Raw genomic sequence first — 16,924 nt, 5'->3', positions numbered from 1 at the left:
TTCTATGGAAAATTTTATGCTGAATATCTTGGGAGCAGATATAACATCCCTCACACACACTGATTGGAACATTTTAAAGAACGACATCTAGAAACAGAGTTTCTGTACTTCGGATAAGGAGAGCTCAACAGGTACTATAGTGACCTAAGAGTATTTCTTAGGATTTGATGTATTATACATCCTCCTCTCAACCTAACCTATGTATAGCTTGAAATGTTTTTGTTTCGATTAAGGACACTCCCACTTTAATAATAATTTAGTAAAATAATTATGATTTGGTACAATTAGAAGCAAAAATGTACTATTTTTCACGCAATTTTGTAAAATTTTAAAATGTAATTTGCTATCCCTGGCCCCCATATAAGTCCCTTCAGAAAATAACTTTAACCCTTTATAGTCCAAGAGCTGAAATCTTTTTGATTTTTTGGGACATGATAGAATTCGGTAAATAATAAAATACGTTTTACTCAGAAATTTAAAATTTTTTGTTATTAGCGTTTTATTAATGATTTTTTGATTGATTTTAAAATCGATTTTTATGATACAAGAAATTATAAATTGTTTATTTTTTTTAATTAATAATAAATTTACACAAAATTGTCTACAAAATCTTATAAAAACAACGAAACTTTTTTTCCCCTTTTATAAAATTTTTAAAAATCGAAATTATCTTACCAATTTAGCTTGAACACAAAATTTAACTTTTTATCAAAACTGAAAATTCAATTTAGCATAAGTGAATAGTTTTGCCACATATCATGTTAAAATACATACATACAAAACAGTTAAGTGGAATCTCATGAATGTGCTCCACTAATTTGATTCGAAAATAAGTGCCTAGGACCTATTTTAGATTCAATTTTTGGGTTTGTTACAGAAATGTTACACGCTATAAAGCCTGTATAAGAACGAAATTCTACACAAACAATTGTTATATGAATCAAAATCTCTCTAACAAATTTCATGTGGGTCAGTCCATAATTGACCGAACACCCCATATTACCTCTCTTACAACAAATCGGTTTACTGTAGTGAATCCTTCAAAAATTAATGTACTATAAGATTTAACAAAAATGATATGAAACTAATAACTCTTTTAAATTGTGTAAACCTCGATACATAATTAATGGACTTATTCCGAAAATCTCCCTGATGTTCATATTAATATCAATATATCGACACCCTATATTCAAAAAGTGCTAACTCAATCTTGGGCCAAAGTGAGTTTTTGATGGCAAATGATTCCTCAATACATTCTCCACGTCTGGTATAAATTTGGGATCAAAATATTAACTTTTGTGCTTTTTGTATCTGTTTTGTCTACTACACAAAGTAGAATATTTTTTGAAGAAAATAAGTGCCATCTCCCATAGTAATTTTACAACATTTTTTTGAAAGATTAATTTTATTAAATATTTATCTCCGCTATTATAAAATACTGAACAGGAATCTGTTTAATAAATTGGAATTCAATATTTAGTTTCGGAAATATAGTCATTTTTATTTTACCAATAAATTTTTCAATTTTAAAATTTTCCTTTGAACAAAATGTGCTAACTAAAGATAAATCCTTGAAAAACACAAAATGTATTAATTTGTATATAATTATAAATTGGTAAGATTATTATAAACATATTATGGAAAGAAAGTTATTAATTTGTTCAACATTATACAAATTAAACAGTTTTTTTCCTCTCCTGAAAACTAGACATTTTTGAATTAGCACTTTTTGAATATAGTGTCTCGATATGTGTAATTTTAAAAATTTTCGAACATGATTCTCTGATTTCGATGAAATATGGTATACACCTTTTTTGTATCAATACAAAATTAAAAGTTTTCCAAAATTTTCAAATTCGTTACGGTTTAGAGGTTGAAAATCCACATTTTTTCTCAAAGGCATAAAATTTAATATCGTATATTTTCTAAACTACTTTTCCGATTTTATAATTTTTCTTTTTATCTTCCATTTTTACTACACTAAAATATACAACATATACAAACAACAGAATGGGACCATGAGGGGATCTCTAGAAAGTTAACTTTTAGTAAAACAGTCCATATCATTTCTATACAAATTTAAAAATTTATACTTTTCTTTATTGATGAAAAAAAATAATTCAAACAAAAAATAAATAATGTGAATTAATTTACTAAAATTCAATTTTCTTGCGATCTCTCCATGAACCCATTCTAATTTTTTGTGATATAATTGCCAAGCTACTTTTAAAATTGTTTAAACCTAGAAAACCCATAAAAACTAGACTAGAAATAATAATAATGTTAATATTTTTAAGAAAAAATAAAAATCCCCAAAAATAGCGGAAAAATTACAAAAAAATCCCCAAATTTTACGAAAATCCCCAAATCCCTCCCCACGAAAATCTGTCCCCAAAAAAAACTTGAAATCCCCAATTTGGGGACAAATCCCCACATCTGGCGACACTGATCGTGACATACAAACCCAGCGGTAAATGAAACAAAGTACTTAGATAATATTCGATGACATCAGTATGACGTTCTAAGCGAGCAATCTAAGTACTTAGAGTGCAATGTATGCGTAATCTAACATATCATGCACTTTAATTATAACATTGATTACGATTTAAGCAGAGAGTTAGCTGCCTTTTTCATGTTGTTTTTTGTTTTTATATCTTTTAAAAAAACAGAACTAAAGTACCGTTTTATTTTTCTTTTGTATGTATAAGTACTACATGAAAAAAATAATATTTTTGTTTCAGTTTAAAGTTGATCTTTTGTAAGTGAAGTTGTGTTTTCTTAAAAAATGTATTTTATTGTAAAAATTTTAAATAATTGTGGTGATCTAAATGGCACAAACGGATTTAAAAATTGGGGTAAATTTACTTCATACATTCTAGTTTTAATACTAACAATTTCCTCTTGTTTCTTTACAGGATCTGTAAAGGAAGATGACCGAAAGTTTCAAAAGAAAATTAAGATTCATTTCATTTATCTTCCTTAAAATTGTTTAATTATATTTTTATTGAATTAACTATAATACATGTTTATTATTTGATGATAATTTTTAAATAAACTTGCATAATTTTAAAATAAACGTAAAAAAATATATATTTTTTCTATAACAAAATCGGAAGACATGGTACTTTAACTTACAAATGCAAATAGGATTGTAATCTACATACATTACATTCTTATTTGCAAGCGTTTATAGGCGTCTCATTAAATTCGCTTAGAACTCCACACATTATGTAAGTGAAATTTTAATTTGTCTTAATGAAACTGTGGCTTACATTCTAAGCGAGAGCTCATCGATGAGGCAGCCTAGGACACTTTTATGTTAAATCTAAGTGGAAGAATAAGTGAAAGCATCACCACTGACTGCCACGAAATATCACTTAGATAAGCGAGTACATAATGTGTATTTTTACCGCTGGGAACCTATATACAACATTATTATCTTTAATTAATTGACATTTATAGCACTGCATATCAGCACAAAAATTCTTGGATTTTTATACACCTATGTTTATTATACCCTTCACCTTCGTGAGAAGGGTATATATAAGTTTGTCATTCCGTTTGTAATTTCTATAATATAATTTTCCGACCCCATAAAGTATATATATTCTGGATCCTTATAGGTAGCGGAGTTGATTAAGCTATGTCCGTCTGTCTGTCTGTCTGTCCGTATGTCTGTCTGTCCGTCTGTGTGTTTGTTGAAATCAGTTTTTAGAGGACTCCAGATGTCGGCGAGAACCGAATCTTCAATAATTCTGTTAGACATGCTTTCGAGAAGATCGCTATTTAAAATCAGCAAAATCGGTCCATAAATACCGGAGATATGAGCAAAAATCCGAGACAACCTCTGAAAAGTTTATAAAAAAGACACATTTTTGCATGCTTTGATATAAGCAACAACAACAACAACACTTATTCATTGAGTATTTCGTTTCATATGTTTGGATCGCTGTGTGTTTCACTGCCTTGTGTATATTGTTTTTGTTTCTTGGTGTATTCAGTTTCGTATGTTTGGATGTCTGTTGGTTTCATTGCGTTGTGTATTTTGTTTTTGTTTTTTTTTGAGAATTTCGTTTCGTATGTTTGAATGTGTTGGCTGTGTGTTTCATTGCCTTCTGTATATTGTTTTTTTTTCTTGGTGCATTCAGTTTCGTATGTTTGGATGTCTGTTGGTTTCATTGCGTTGTGTATATTGTTTTTGTTTCTTGGTGTATTCAGTTGTTCATTTTGTTTTGCTATTGCTAGAATAATGATATAGTAGGGAAAATGAAATAAATATAAATTTTATGAAATTGATATTTATTAAATACACTATGGTGAAGGGTATATAAGATTCGGCACAGCCGAATATAGCACTTTTACTTGTTTTTTTAAATCTTTCATTATTTACATTTATTTACACGGAGTATAAATCTAAATTTATAAATAAATGCATTTCCGTAGGCAATAATAAAAAATAATTGGTCGTGTTTAAATTTTTTCCAATCTTATACCAAGTTCACAGGAGCAGTTGAATTACTTAATTCGGCCTCTGAATGACGATAGCCAATTAACCCGTTTCTACGCACATTCGTAATTCGTTTTGACAGTTCATCGCCATGTTGTTTTTTTTTCAATAATTATTTTGTAAATTTTTGTAATATTAGTGTAAAATACGTTTACATTATTTTAACAAATTAAGTTTTATATTTTCTATTTATTTGCATATTTTTGTAATTTTATTTTTTATTTGTCTCTGACCAATGAAAACAAACAGCTGATTATGATAAATACCCGATAAAAATTAGAGATGACACTCATTCATTCGTAATTCGAACGTAATTCAAACTGAAGTACGTACAGCTTATGTAGTTCGCAGCAAAAATTTTGTATGGCGAATCATGTAATTCAGTACGTAATTGGGGGTTGAATGACAAATGAGAGCGTGAATGACGTATAATTGCACAAAATCCAGAAATGTTAATGCTGTTTTTATGCCCTACACCACTATAGTGGGAAGGGTATCATACGTTTGTGCTGATGTTTGTAACGCATAAAAATATTAGTTCTATACCCACTTTAAAATATACCGATCGAATCACTTTCTGAGTCGATTTAACGATGTCCGTCCGTCCGACCGTCCGACCGTCCGTGTGTCCACGTAAACGTTGTTATCAAAGTGCAGGTCGCAATTTTCAAGATAATTTGATGAAATTTTTTGAATTTATTGAAAATGGTTAAAATCGGTCCATTATTTCACCTAGCCCCCATACAACTGAACGCCCCGAATAGGGCTTTTGAGCTCATAATTATGTATAATATAAATGAAAGTTCGCACAACTGAGTTTTATACAAGCATTGATGACCTTGCCTAATTTCGAAATGATCGGACTTCATTTGACCCTAGCCCCCACACAGAGCCCCCTTCAGAAAGTGACTTGAATATGTTATGCAATGAAATTTAGCACAGCCAAATATTATATATATATATATATATATATATATATATATATATATATATATATATATATATATATATATATATATATATATATATTTGTTTATTTCTAATACAGTGCACTGTAAAGTAGTGAAGTCTCTACATCAAAAAACACAAAAAAATTTTAGAAACTTTTCTTTCAGTGCATGGAATGCGAAAACACAAAATCAAGTGGTGTTATGGTCCCTTTAGACGATCACATTTTACTAGGGTTGTCATTCGAATAAAAATTATTCGATTAATCGAGGAAAAAATTTGTTTTCTTCGAACGAATAAAAAATTTCCAATTTAGAATACAGAATAATTCAAACAATTTTTGTCGATTAATCGAATATTCGAATAATATTTGAATGCTACTTTTTACGAATATTTTGTTACACATAACATTGAAATTATGTTATTATTTTGTAAAACAAATCTAAATATAAAGATATCTTATAATGTCTGTTCATTAACAAGCATTTTTTACAAATTATCACAAATTGTTTTTGTATTTCAATACAAATTTCAAATATTTTTGTCAAAATTAGTAACAACTTGTAGTTATGAACAGACATATAATTGAAACAAAATTTTTACTACTTTTTGCAGTTATAAAAGTTTTGTTTTTCAATGTTAAAAATAAAATGGTTCTAGTTTTAAAAGTGGTTCCCCTTTGTCTATCACATACCGGTGCACAGTGGGGCAGAATGGAAATTTTTTGGAAATAAATCTGGCATTTCTAAACGGCTGATCCGATCGGGATAAAATTTGGCGTGAGCGTAGCCAAGGAGTATTCGAGTTTAAGTTTTGAAGATGAACCCTGCAGATGCCCCAGGGACGGCGCTGTGGCGGCTCAAAGTGGGGTACCTACGACATGTAAAATTTTTAAACTCGTGCCATTTTTTTGTTTTTCACCCAAATACAAAGATTTTTATATTTTGTGAAAGCGCTCGACGAGATCTTGAAAAAACTTGCTTGGACATACTACTTATCTCTTATAATATCCGAGTTATAGGCATTTAAAAATTTAGTGATACAAAATTTACCATACCTTGGTCCGCCTTTTTTAGAATACCGGGCGTAATTTTGGACCAAATGGACTCAATTTTTTCCTGTTGTTAGACAACAAAATTTCCAATAATATACAAAAAATTTCAGATCAATATCGTTTACAGATCCAAAAATATACGTTTTTTAATTTAAAAATTCAAAAAATTTTAGATTTTTGGCGTTTTTTTGCCAAAAATGTGTCTTAACTCTTTTATTAATAAAATAAAATTTTCTTTAAGAACATATAACAATTTTATAGTTTTCTAAAAGGTATCTTTACGCAGAACGCTTTGGCGTAAAAAACTTGTCCTATTTTTTGAAAATGTTGCCACTGCGTCCTTCCGAATATGACCTATTTTTTATCAAAACTTCAACTTTGGGCGACATGTTCTAAAATCCCAAATCTGGGATCAGAAAACTGAAAGCAGTTTTGGAAACCTCAATATGTTTTCTATTTACTCCAAAAGTATTTTCCCAGCCCTGAAAGAAATGTGGACCCTATGGGCAAAAAAGTAAAAAATCCCATTTTTGGGATTTTCATTCCTATTTTTGGGAATTGCGGGATGCCCTTTGACCTTTTCAATTTTTTTTTGCATTTTCTTATTTGAAATGACAAATTTAACAAGCGTTGAAAATTTCATTGAGTTTTGTTCATAAATAAAGATTTTGTCATATATTACATATTTGTTTAATTTCTAAAACTATGATTTATATCAAAATTTTAATAGGATCGCAGATAGCTACAACAATTTAGTCCATATTTATCCCTTAATATCATTTTTTAGTTAGATATGGAAATTCTCGACCCTTTACAAAAAATTTCAGGCCAATATCTCAATTACATTCAAAAATATGTTCATTTAAACCTGTGTCCTTTAATTTCATCTTTTTCATATTTTAGTATTAAGTATGACAGAACATACATTTGGTGTTGAATAAAATATTTGGACAATTTTTAAAAATTATTTAGTTAATTATTTTATTATAATATTGTATATACAATAAAAAAAATATAATTTTATTATGAGCCACGCACAACAACACCTAAATCACCCCACACAAATTACCTTTCCCGCCCACCGAAATATAAAACACAATTTAATACAATATCATCAGTTAGTATAATAGCTTTTTTTATTTGAACTGTTTATCTTAAACATAATACAATTAATTCTTACAACCTACTTATATAGTTAATTCCTAACACTACTTATTTTCTATAAAATAATCTGTCATATCGGTATACATATCCAGAAGGTAGTATAAGTCCTTTAAATCTTCCTTGTTTTGAGATGATAGAGTTTCATAACAAATCCATCTTTTTCGCATAGTTGAAAGAACAGGATCAGAAGATAGAAGTAAACTATTAAAAATATCTTCATTCTGTGATTGCCTGGAGCATTTTCTTGAGCTGAATAGTTGAACATGGTTAAAATCTCGCTTCCTCGCTTCCTGGGCTTCTTCTGTTAACTCTCCAAGTGGAAGAATATTCGATTCAATTATTATTTGACCATGACACAATACTTTGTGTACTGTTGGTGTTAGTTCCCTCCATGGATACAGAGATACAAGTAATTTAGAAATTTCAGATGTGTATTCCCCAAATCGATTTCCATTAATTTTATGTTTACTATTCAGTGCCATTAAAATAGTGTTAACTCTTCGAAGCAACTCCTTGTCGATTCCAGTTATTTTTGAAGTAATTTCAAAATCACGAAAAAATCTTCTCGCCGTATTACCGTCATTTGTACTGCCGCAACTTGAAAGTGGTTTGTCGATGTTTAATCCCATCTGAACTTTAAATTCTTCTTGGATTCTGCTTTTTTCCGCAGCTCTCAGTTCTTTCAATTCTTCATTATTTTTTGTTGATTTAGTAGGATAGTTTGTTTTTTGTCCTGGATCGCCTTGTATGATGGTAATATATTGTGTCCTTTTTCATTCAGAGCTTTCCTTAATATTTAGTACTTATTTCGACTGAGACCCAGTTCCAACATAAGCGCTATTGCTTCCTCTTCAGTAAAATTTGATTATGATGTTGGAGTTGGTATACTTTCCACAATTCGCTTAAGTCGTTTTGGTGATGCATTAGGAAGAATAGTTGCAATATGTACGACATCCATAGGTTGGTTTTCCTTTTTCAGCATTTCGTTAAATGTATCAGCAATATCCTCACTTGAGATTCAAAAAAGTTTTTGTGTGACCCTCTTTTTTTTTGACCTTGAACATAAGTCTTCGTATGACTTGCAAGGCGCTCCTGTTGATGTGTTGTAAGTTGAGATTTCCGTAGTAGTTTCCATCCAACTACAAAATTTTAATCGAAATTTCTCTTGATTTCCATCCACAGACTTACTTTTTACATCAAAAAGTTTTCAATTTTTGATATGCCTGTTTTGTCTACTTTTCTACTATATGTAGTTTTTATATAATTTGAAATGTCTTCAATTCTTTCTGGCCCTTTTGAAGATATACTCCATAAAACGGAACACAACTCTTCGTACTTTAATGTAATCTTCATTGTAGATTTATTAAATATGGTACTTAAAATCTGAGAAGTTTACTTATATACCAATTCTTGTCATTTCCGATACAGGTATTCCAAAGTAAAAAATTACGAATTGTCTACCTATTAACATTTAGGACTATATTACTATAACCTGTAATTCAGTCATTGATATTTCTTATTAGTGAATGAATCGAAATTATCATTACCTGTATATTTTTACCTACATGATCATAAACGAAACAGAACGAAATGATCTGTCGAAAAAATTTAGGTAAAAAATAGTTATAAATTTTTGAAAATTTAAGCATAATAGACCCTTTCAATTATAAGGATAAGCAAACAAATAGAAAATAGGTAAATATAAGATTTAAATATGTTCTGTCATACTTAATACTAAAATATGAAAAAGATGAAATTAAAGGACACAGGTTTAAATGAACATATTTTTGAATGTAATTGAGATATTGGCTTGAAATTTTTTGTAAAGGGTCGAGAATTTCCATATCTAACTAAAAAATGATATTAAGGGATAAATATGGACTAAATTGTTGTAGCTATCTGCGATCCTATTAAAATTTTGATATAAATCATAGTTTTAGAAATTAAACAAATATGTAATATATGACAAAATCTTTATTTATGAACAAAACTCAATGAAATTTTCAACGATTGTTAAATTTGTCATTTCAAATAAGAATATGCAAAAAAAGTTGAAAAGGTCAAAGGGCATCCCGCAATTCCCAAAAATAGGAATGAAAATCCCAAAAATGGAATTTTTTACTTTTTTGCCCATAGGGTCCACATTTCTTTCAGGGCTGGGAAAATACTTTTGGAGTAAATAGAAAACATATTGAGGTTTCCAAAACTGCTTTCAGTTTTCTGATCCCAGCTTTGGGATTTTAGAACATGTCGCCCAAAGTTGAAGTTTTAATAAAAAATAGGTCATATTCGGAAGGACGCAGTGGCAACATTTTCAAAAAATAGGACAAGTTTTTTATGCCAAAGCGTTCTGCGTAAAGATACCTTTTAGAAAACTATAAAATTGTTATATGTTCTTAAAGAAAATTTTATTTTATTAATAAAAGAGTTAAGACACATTTTTGGCAAAAAAACGCCAAAAATCTAAAATTTTTTGAATTTTTAAATTAAAAAACGTATATTTTTGGATCTGTAAACAATATTGATCTGAAATTTTTTGTATATTATTGGAAATTTTGTTGTCTAACTAACAAGAAAAAATTGAGTCCATTTAGTCCAAAATTACGCCCGGTATTCAAAAAAAGGCGGACCAAGGTATGGTAAATTTTGTATCACTAAATTTTTAAATGCCTATAACTCGGATATTATAAGAGATAAGTAGTATGTCCAAGCATGTTTTTTCAAGATCTCGTCGAGCGCTTTCACAAAGTATAAAAATCTTTGTATTTGGGTGAAAAACAAAAAATGGCACGAGTTTAAAAATTTTACATGTCGTAGGTACCCTACTTTGAGCCGCCACAGCGCCGTCCCTGGGGCATCTGCAGGGTTCATCTTCAAAACTTAAACTCGATCCCGATCGGATCAGCCGTTTAGAAATGCCAGATTTATTTCCAAAATATTTCCATTCTGCCCCACTGTGCGGTGATAGACAAAGGGGAACCCTTTAGCGAAAATTAAATTGAAGACTTAGTCCTACTATGACACATTGGCTTAGGACACGTCATCAATGTATACTGGGCATCGGACGTGCCTGATCCCATACCTGACACAGAGTATGTCGGATACTTTGAAACACTGAGCCCAGTCTTGGCAAGCGGAACATTTCTCACGAACACTGATTGGAAACTGGGTGTCAGAGCATTGAAAGATAATACCTTCAGTGGACACTATGTTGTTTTTTTATACCAACAACCATTTTTCTTCCATGAAATGCAGCGCACAACAGGTCCGATAGTGGCCTTTTTTACTTTGAAACACTGAGCCCAGTCTTGGCAAGCGGAACATTTCTCACGAACACTGATTGGAAACTGGGTGTCAGAGCATTGAAAGATAATACCTTCAGTGGACACTATGTTGTTTTTTTTTTTTGTACCAACAACCATTTTTCTTCCATGAAATGCAGCGCACAACAGGTCCGATAGTGGCCTTTTCTATTACATTTATAAATAGTACGATTTTCTTATATAAAACAGTTTGTAAGAACGTCTGCAAAGCAGGTTAGTTAAACATCGTATATATCATTATAAAGACCTCTGCTTTTACTTTTAAACCCATTGAGAAATTAAAATTAGGTTGAGATTCAACTAAGTTACTGATATATAAGTGTATTAATGCACGAAAGCCGTTTTTACCCGTATCTTAAGATTTTGAATTTTATTTATATTTTATGAAATTATTCGAATAAAATCTTTTATTCGTTCGAATAATCGAATAATTTTTAAAATTTAATCGACTACTCCAATGAAAAAAATATAGTACATTTTTATTCGAATAATATTTATCACGAATAATTGGCAACCCTACATTTTACGTACGTAAAGTCGAATGAAAAAGTAAAATGAAATTCCATTCGTATGATAATAAAAGTCGTATGATTTATATTTTTTGTGTTTACACGATTGGTATAAAATAATAACAAAGTAGGATGGGAACAGCTGTTTCACTTTTTGTATGTGTTTACATAAAAATACATCCCTGATCTCATGCGACTTGCTTGTTTTTTGAATCATTTCAAAAAATGAAGAGAGCCATACGACTGTCAAATTTTTCATCCGTATTTTCTCTCAATGTTTGACGGATTCATTAGACGATCCCATCCGTACTCTTCTACACAAAATTTTGACAGATCACATTACTTGTATGCTCGTGTAAAGGGGGCTTTAGTGTGGAAAGAAAAGGTTTGTTTCTGTCGATGTATGGATAAAATAAGAATTATTTATTCGTTTTTGCAACATATTTGTGAAAAGGACATGCCTATAACATTGTAATTTGTCGCTCGATATTAATATTTTATACCTTGTTGGAAAGATAAGTTTCTTTAGAAGATAAGATTTTGTTTAAGTTTTTAGAAACTATAATTTTAATGGCACAATTTTTGAAGAATTAAAAAAAAGTCCTATTATTTACCCAATTTTACACTTTTTAATCGATTTCCAGCACGGGTTCCCATTATCCGATTTGACTAAAATTTTACACCAGTTAGTTTTAGAGACTAATGAACAAAATAATGAACAAATCTGAGCAAATTCGTTATTTTTTCTACACATCTAACGTACATACATACATATGTATTTATATAAACTATTTTTTTTTTTTTTTTTTCATTTAGATATTTGATAATACAGTTTTGACATAAAAAATTTATTAATTTTTGTATTAAATAGATCGAGAAACACTTTTATAAACCTTTATAGTTTTGCCATTTATAATTTGAAGTTATGGAAAACATCCACAAAATATGTTCCATCGAAGTGAGCATCGCTGAGGATATCATTGGCGCAACCTCAAGTAAAAAAATTACAAAAATCTTTCAAAAATAAAAATAAGTCATTTTAATTTAACCCAATTAAATTGCCAGATGATTTGGGTGTAAAATCGTCCAATATCTAGTAAAAAATCGTCAAAATCGTCAACTGATTTTTCGAAATCGTCATTAAATCGTCAAAGTTATTTTCCTTAGATAATATACATGTTTGATGGTATTTTTACGATTTTTATATTAATTATTTTAACTATTGAGAAATTTTTATAATTTCGATAGATTTTATTATCAGTTTAATTTGGCAAAACTACTTTAAAATACCTTATATTGAGTTCTTGCAAAATAATTGGCTTATATTTACAATAGATATAACTCTCCAATCTTGAAAAACTTTGTACTACTTATAAAGCTTTTAATTTCATGATTTGTGATATACATATGTCTTTTGGCCAACAATTTTTTAGTTTTTTAGTTATAGAACTTTAAAGTTTATATATTCATACGTTATATCTTCTCTATTCATGAACCGATTCTGACAATATAAATTTCATTTGAAAGAGCTTTAGAATACCTTTCCAACGAATTATAAATATTAAAAAATTTTAGAAAGGATTTCAAGCTTTAATTTGATGTATAGGTATATACTTATATCTTAATAAATGGAGATGATATTGTAGTTTAAATAGGACACCTAAAGTATATAAAATTAATGTTTTTATTCGATATTAGTTAACTGTTGTTGTTTGTTTTTAGAGGAACAAAGTTTGTACATCGAAATACCTTTCCAACGATTTATATATTACCTCATTTATTAACCCATTGAAAAAGATTAAGGATTAAAAGTCTTAAATTATTTAAAAGAAATGTCTCATAACAATACAATATATCAGTGATAAATCGCGCGATTTTTTTAAAATAATTTTCATAAAATAATAATCATATGTATAATAATTTAATATTTTACCAAAAAACAAGACCCAGAAGTGTTATAATACGTTCACACATTCGTGTTTTTTGAAACTCATCAAGTTTTTTCAAAAAACACTTCAAATTGAACTCATTTTTCCATAAATTTTTCATGTTCAAAAACATCCCATTTGACGTGTTTAATTATAACAAGTAAGAGTGTTATATTCGGCTGTGCCGAATCTTATATACCCACCATCAAATCATTGCCAAAAAGGAATGATTCCTTATAAATACACTTTGATATTTAAGAGTCGATGCTTTTGTTATTATCAAAACAATTTTCTCATTTATTACATCTATGTATAGAGAAATTTTTGTCGAATTTTGTCGCTATACTTGCATTTTTAAGGTAGTAAAAAGCGTTAAAGTTATTTTCTGAGAGGGACCTTATTTAGGGGGGACGTTTGGTCAATTATGGACCGATCATCGTCAAATTTTTTAGAACGATTTTAGTTTAGGCTAGTAATGAGCGTTAAAGCCATTTTCTGAAGGGGACCTTATATGGGGGGGTAGGATCAATTATGGACCGATCGTTATAAAATTTTACAGAGCGATTTAGGTTCCTATAAAATATGTTCATGTCGAATTTCATCGCTATAGATGTGGGATAAATTATGGACCGAATCTTATAAAATTTTACAAAGTTATTAAGGTTCCTATAAAATATGTTTATGTTGAATTTCATCGCTATAGATGCTTCTTTTAGACAGTTCTGAGCGTTAAAATCTTTTTCGGAAGGGGACCTTATATGGGGGGTAGGGTCAATTATGTACCGATGCTTATAAAATCTTACAAAGCGATTTTGGTTTCTATATAATATGTTGATGTCGAATTTCATCGCTATAGATACTTCTTTTAGAGAGTTATGAGCGTTAAAGTCATTTTCTGAAGGGGACCTTATATGTGGGGGTAGGGTCAATTATGGACCGATCTTTATAAAATTTTACAGAGATATTAAGGTTCTTATAAAATATGTTTATGTCGAATTTCCGAATTTCATCGCTATAGCTGCTTCTTTTAGTCAGTTATGAGCGTTAATGTCATTTTCTGAGGGGGCCTTATATGTGGGATAGGTTCAATTATGGACCGCTCCTTATAAAATTTTACAATGATATTAAGGTTCCTATAAAATATGTTTATGCCGAATTTCATCGCTATAGCTGCTTTTTTTAGTCAGTTATGAGCGTTAATGTCATTTTCTGAGGGGGACCTTATATGGGTGATAGTGTCAATTATGGACCGATCCTTATAAAATTGTACAATGATATTAAGGTTCCTACAAAATATGTTCATGTCGAATTTCATCGCTATAGATGTTTCTTTTAGTCAGTTATGAGCGTTAAAGTCATTTTCTGAAGGGGACCTTATATGGGGGCTAGGCGAAATCGTGGACCGATATTGCTCATTTTCAATACGAAACAAACTGCATCAATATAAAATTTCAGCTCGCTAGCTGCTTCCGTTTGGACTCTATCGTGTTTTCAACAGACGGACATGGCTAGATCGTCTTAGAATTTAATAAGGATCCAGAATATATATACTTTTATGGGTCTTAGATGAATATTTCGATGTGTTACAAACGGAATGACAAAAACAATATACCTCCCATCTTTTTTGATGGTGGGTATAAAAAACATAATTAAATATGTGAACGATTGTGTTTCAACTCATTGTGTTTTTCAAAAAACACATTAAAAACATTAATATATGAACGTAGTCTTAAATCAATGATTAAAATCAAATGTTCAAAAACACTACTCCTTCTATACTCCTCCCCACAACCTATATTTCTAGATAAGATAAAAGATAAATTCTCAAAAACCTTTGAGTTCGCTTTTACGTCAAATATTTGATGAATGGACATTCTACCTCCATTCTAAAACATTATAATTTTTAATTTTATTAACAGTTCCATTGAATATTCTAAACACATCGATTTACTTTCAAATTATAAATAGAATAATAATAAAATATATGAAAACTATTACAAAAATTCTGTTAAAATCGTCAACAGCTCTGAAAATCGTCAAAATGACGATTTTTTGCACTAAAAATGAAAAATGCACTATAAAATGGGAAAATATGCACTAAAATGTGGAAAATATACACCAACAAATATTTCCTTGTTAAATTTTAATTGTTATCACTAATTTTTCTTTTATCATATTTGAGTAAATTATATTTAGAACTTTAGTTTTTGACAACATATACATATGTGTATAGGTTCTTGATGACAGAGATACCGTTTTATGTACTCTAACACCAATTTAACAGAATCACGATCTCGTGTCAAGTGACCCAACTCAAAAAATCGATTTGGATGAAATTTGCACTAGTACTATTGGATAGTAGGCCAGACGCATCTGTCATACGAGTCCAGAGCTGAAATTCGATATAAGTAAGTTTCTTACGAGCAAAAATCTTTCTACCGAATTTTATGAGGATCGGTCAATAATTTACTCTACTCCCCATATAAGGTTCCCCTCAGAAAATAACTTTAATGCTCGCTACTGGCTTGAAAATACGAGTATAGCGCTGAAATTCGACAAAAGTACGTTTCTTACGAGCATAAATGTCTCTACCGAATTTTATAAGAATCGGTCCATAATTGACCCTACCCCCCCCCCCACTTTCAGAAAATGACTTTAACGCTTACTGGCTTAAAAATTAGAGTATAGCTATGAAATTCGATATACAGAAGTAAGTTTCTTAAAAGCTAAAGTCTCTCCGCCAAATTTTATAATTGACCCTAATGTTGGACAAAAATATTTTGGTTTTAATAATTAATATTTTGTAAATACGAAAGGGATGTGTCCATAATTGACTTAAGCCCACAATATCAACCTAATATTTATATAGAAGCATTCCATTTACGGCATACGGTTTGATGGTGGGTATATAAGATTCGGCATAGTCGAATATAACACTTGTTTTTAAATAAAATTTGTGTTCGAAAAATTAAAAAAATATGCAAAATATGATACAAAAATATTAGAAATATGCAAAATATATGCATTTTAAAGCCAAATATGCATTTTATGTATTTATAAGAAAATATGCAACAACAAATCGATGCCATTTTGTGGCAAATTCTTTGATTCGAAAAGAAAACTACTTAAGTTATTTTGAGTTACTGACTACAAACATGCATTTGCATAGAAATCCTTGCCCTGGTAATAACTTACCAATAAATTAACAAAAGAACGAGTTAAAAATGTTTCTAGTAAAATCATTAAAAAATCCAAAAAATTTATCGAATAGATTTAAATAAATTTTTCACGAAACCTGCTTTAAAGTATGTCAAACATATTGGTATGAATGGTTTATGCGAATTTTCAAAAATTACTTTTGGCCAAAACTCAATTTCTCTGGCCCTGTGTGCGCCGTTTAGCAGTCCAAAGTAACATATGTAAAGAAAATCTATTTCTTAATTTAATTTACAGTTGATATAACAATTTAGATCTGATTTATGCAGTTTAGA

At 29.7% G+C, this 16,924-nt stretch overlaps 1 protein-coding gene across 1 annotated transcript in view; it reads right to left on the bottom strand.

The window, feature by feature from the left end:
* The window catches only part of LOC119600879 (carcinoembryonic antigen-related cell adhesion molecule 1), a gene marked incomplete at its 5' end in the record, with an annotated part of 210,303 nt that overhangs the window by 17,492 nt on the left and 175,887 nt on the right, over positions 1-16,924 (bottom strand). The window lies entirely within an intron of this gene.

The sequence above is a fragment of the Lucilia sericata genome, unplaced genomic scaffold (assembly GCF_015586225.1).
Source record: "Lucilia sericata isolate MDLA Ls3-8-SP2 unplaced genomic scaffold, ASM1558622v1 Contig000125F_arrow, whole genome shotgun sequence".
NCBI classification, from domain to species: Eukaryota; Metazoa; Arthropoda; class Insecta; order Diptera; family Calliphoridae; genus Lucilia; species Lucilia sericata.
The sequence above is the reverse complement of the archived record's forward strand: the minus strand, read 5'-3'. Positions and strand labels throughout refer to the sequence as shown.